The sequence below is a fragment of the Sinocyclocheilus rhinocerous genome, unplaced genomic scaffold (assembly GCF_001515625.1).
Source record: "Sinocyclocheilus rhinocerous isolate Xijiao unplaced genomic scaffold, SAMN03320098_v1.1 scaffold2017, whole genome shotgun sequence".
NCBI classification, from domain to species: domain Eukaryota; kingdom Metazoa; phylum Chordata; class Actinopteri; order Cypriniformes; family Cyprinidae; genus Sinocyclocheilus; species Sinocyclocheilus rhinocerous.
The window spans coordinates 160774-165312 of NW_015655609.1; the positions used below are offsets into that span (position 1 = coordinate 160774).

The window sequence follows — 4539 nt, forward strand, 5'->3', positions numbered from 1 at the left end:
GATGTTATTTAACTGCTATAAGGTCATAACATTGAGCCAAAGCAACGATACTGCAAAAGATCAGTTTATCAGTGACTCCTGCCACTATCCATGTAGGGAAGGTGCAGAAGCTCTGGAAGGAGATCCACAATCCAGATAGCAGTTCTATTTATAGACTCATCAAGTCATTTGAATCCTCACAAACAGCTTGCTGAGAAAGATTCCTCAATTGTTTGAACGTGTTAGAAATCATGCATCAGAAAGTATTTATCTTCAACTCAAGAAACATCTTTTGCATGAGTTCAGTAAGAAACATCCGAATATGTACACTTCGATTCTATTTAGTATGCAAAAAGCAGTATGTCAGACATCACTGATGCTTGTGTTGGAATGGGAGCAAATCCCTGCAGCCATGTTCCAACATCTAGTGAACAGCCTTCCGAGAAGAGTGGATGATGGAGGACCAACTCCTTTAGAAATGCACATGGTTTACAAATTATGATGTGATGTTTGGGTCTCTGCATATTTTTTAAGCGGTGTATGAAAAGCAATCAAAATCCTTCCACTGACCAGAACTAATCGAGCTCATCAAAAAACATGCCCCCAAAAGACAAACATTTCAACTCCAGACTTGCTTCAATATGAGAATAAATAAACAACCTACTGTATTTGCAGCCAGAATGTTAACCAATCACCATCTAAAACATAATTGGCACAAATGGTTTTCCATGGTATAACGAATTCCCAAGACACTGGATTTTGCTTTGGATCATAGGATGTTACACAACCTTTGCCTGTCAGTGGAAACAGACGATGCTGACTTGAAGAATGACTAACTTCTAAACCCCAAAACTAGGCTAATTGTACAGCCAAAGTAATTCTGTCAGCGAGCATGTCATCCTGCCCAACAACATCATGCCCCCTGAGCAGCTGGAGTGAATGAGTAACAAATAAACTAATAATAAAGGGGATGAAATGAGTTTTTTTTCAGTTCCATCTGAGAGAATGGTGATTCAGCAGAGGGCACTGTATTAGTGAGATCTGTTTTATATGCCTCAATCCCCAACCCTTGACCAAACTGAAATCCATTTACATGATCAAAAACTTGATCAACATCCAGTGGGTTATAATCCGCTTATAATTACAACCAGAAACCACCTACAGCAAACAACAAGCCGGTTTGACTGTCCTTATTCCCCTTCTCTCTGCCTCCACTTTCCTGTCTACTTTGAATGAAACAATAAAATAAGACACACAGAGGTGATTTTGGCAGAAAATATGGTGCAATTACAAAGTTTAGCCACTATAAAGCCCAACAATCACTTGCCAGCAGATTTTATGGTAAACTAGCCATTTACAGTGTGGAAACAATAGTTAGTGTATTTGACAACAATAGAGGCAGCCAGAGCTGGTATGACTGATAACTAGGTCATGACTCGTTAGCAATGCATGATGCATGACCCAGCAATGCAATCCCTGTTAATTCAAAAATAGTCAACACAAAAATAAGTTGAATTTGACGAACTATAAAAAAAGTCTACATAGTTAAAAAGCAGATCAGAACATTCAAGGAATGATACTTTGAAATTTCAGCAGTTTAAATAATAAAAAATTAATTTCACCATAAGTTTAATCGCAACCAACTTATGACAGGGTGTGAAGCGGTTCAAACATTACTGAAGTTTTCTAAGGCTTATTTTGTCAATGCATCGCCTCGGTATTCAAATCCGTCTAGTATAAGTGTTTCACAAGATGGTTGTCATGCACCAGAGCGCTTGTCATGAATCACAATACAAAACCCAATGCAGTGGGAAGCTCCCTTTGGGATCACTGCTGCACCGGCTGTCAGAGATATACAGCTATATAAAACGATGACAAGACAATTCCCTCCATAATACGATTTAAGAAAACTTCAACTAAATTGGCTCAAACATTATATTTCAAGACAGGAAGTCAGGCCTTTCCTGCTAAGGAGTGGCTAATCTGTCTGAGATCTAAACCAGGTAAAAAAAATAAAATAAATAAATAAAAAATCTAATACAATATATAAATTATATAATAATATAAAAATAATAAAAACATAAAATGAAAAATAAAATTACATTTAATATTTTAAATATATATATATATATATATATATATATACACACACACTCACATATATACTTTTTTCATTTAGTAAAAAGTAATATTGCCAGAAAAGGATTGAGATCATTAATAGTGTGCAAGCTAAATTTTTCAAAGTCAAAGGAAGCCAACCACTGAAAATTTAAGCAAGCCGAAGAGGATTTCGCTTATTACCACAGAAAGAAGCCACATTTGCAGCCAGCAAGGCTGATTTAAGCCTGGATCCCGGCCTTGATCATGTAGGAGCAAGCCTGTAAGGCATAAACCCAGCCTGTGTTGTGTCTGAGGGACAGAAAAGAGAGGGGGTGGGGGATGCCAAGCAACACCAGGGGGGCTGGGCTCCCCACAACAACAACAAAAAAAATCACATCCCGACAGTCGGCAGCGCTGGAGTGACTCAAGAGCGTCAACGCGCCGCTGCTGAATCAGTTCCTGCCGGTGCGACGCGCAACCGTCGCCATCAGAGGGCGCTGTGACGCTGCCGTACACTGGGTTTATTGCCAATATCTAACTAGTGATCAGTGAGCAAGCAAAGATGGGGTTTGGTACATATTTATTATGTATTTTTATATATTATAACAAGAGGAATGCAGAGTCAGAACATACTGAGAATAAAAAATCATCTAATACTGATCTGATCTTTTTTTTATAAAATAAAATGTTTTTCATACTTTATCATTATATGATATTATGAAATATTTTTAATATATTATAACAAGAGGAATAAAAAAAAGTCTACATAACATTCTAAAATGTACCTAAGCATTAAACTGACAGATCAGTAGCAATAAAAATAAATAAATAAATAAATAATCTATTAAAATAAAATACGTTTAATAATTTATTCATATATTACATTATATTATTTTTTAATATTATATAACAAGAGAAATGAAAAGTCATTTACCATTTCGAGAAGTAGGCTACCTAAGCATTCATTACAATAAATGTAAAAAATGTTTTTGGAGCACTGAATATACACTGGCTGAACCACAATATGCGCGTTAAATATCGCATGCGATTTATCGTGCAGCCCTAAAGAAGATCAAATAAACCTATAAATACTAAATTGATGCAAGCAAACACAAACTCATCATAAAAGTGCTGCATTTATCGAATCAGGTGGGAAAATTATAGTTCAACCGCAATGACCATTTAAACATATCTGTGCATTCACAGCCGCAGATTCGTGTGCTGAAAGCGGTCTAAAAGCAAAAAAGGTAAACAGTACAACGTGTATAGATCATAAACGACGTCATTAATATGCAAATTAGATTACATTTAAATTTTAAGCGTACAAAGTATCTGTATAACACTGAACTAGTACAGCAGTCAGTTAGCGGACAGGAATCACTCCACTCCTCTTCTCTTTTTCTGTGACAAAACGCGCGCATATATCGCTTATTTATCTTTAAAATGAAGAATGTCAGTAAAACAGACTGTCTTTTATTTACGACTATAGTGTTTAAAGGAGAAAAGTTAGTGTGCGTAAGATACAGGGGGTGTTTTAACAGGCAAACTGGACAGTGGGGCTGTAACAAAGCCCTGAATGAAGTTCCCACAATTCCCATTCTCACATACACACACATTAGCTCGCTAGCAACAGAAAAACAGCCAAACCGCTTCAATTCGCGCCTCGTTTTGGGGCGTAATTTTCATATGCTGCCTCAAACACCTCCACTTTGACGTCTTACCTCTCCTGGTCCAGGATTCTGTCGTTTTTGTTGTATTTGAGAGCTGTGTTGTGTATAAGCAGGCGTCCTGTTCCGGGGTCACATCCCGACAGTCGGCAGCGCTGGAGTGACTCAAGAGCGTCAACGCGCCGCTGCTGAATCAGCTCCTGCCGGTGCGACGCGCAACCGTCGCCATCAGAGGGCGCTGTGACGCTGCAGTACACTGGAATAAAAAATCATCTAATACTGATCTGATCTTTTTTTTATAAAATAAAATGTTTTTCATACTTTATCATTATATGATATTATGAAATATTTTTAATATATTATAACAAGAGGAATAAAAAAAAGTCTACATAACATTCTAAAATGTACCTAAGCATTAAACTGACAGATCAGTAGCAATAAAAATAAATAAATACATAAATAATCTATTAAAATAAAATACGTTTAATAATTTATTCATATATTACATTATATTATTTTTTTATATTATATAACAAGAGAAATGAAAAGTCATTTACCATTTCGAGAAGTAGGCTACCTAAGCATTAGTAACAATAAATGTAAAAAATGTTTTTGGAGCACTGAATATACACTGGCTGAACCACAATATATATATATATTTTCATATACACCACATTGTTTTTGTCCTGTCTTAAATAGCTTGATATTTTCTGTGGTACCACTCACAAATAGGCAAATGTAATAGGTCGTACTATTTTTCAGTTTTAGTTACTTTATCTAAAAGGCGCTTTTG

At 36.1% G+C, this 4539-nt stretch overlaps 1 protein-coding gene across 2 annotated transcripts in view; it reads right to left on the bottom strand.

Moving 5' to 3' along the window:
• Window positions 1-3915, bottom strand: part of LOC107718808 (beta-catenin-interacting protein 1) — a 24884-nt gene extending 20969 nt beyond the window's left edge. For both annotated transcript variants that reach the window (XM_016526032.1, XM_016526031.1), the window contains exon 1: window positions 3801-3915. The gene's annotated coding sequence lies outside the window, so the exon portion shown is untranslated. The remainder of the gene's footprint in view (window positions 1-3800) is intronic.
• Window positions 3916-4539: the final 624 nt, after the last annotated feature.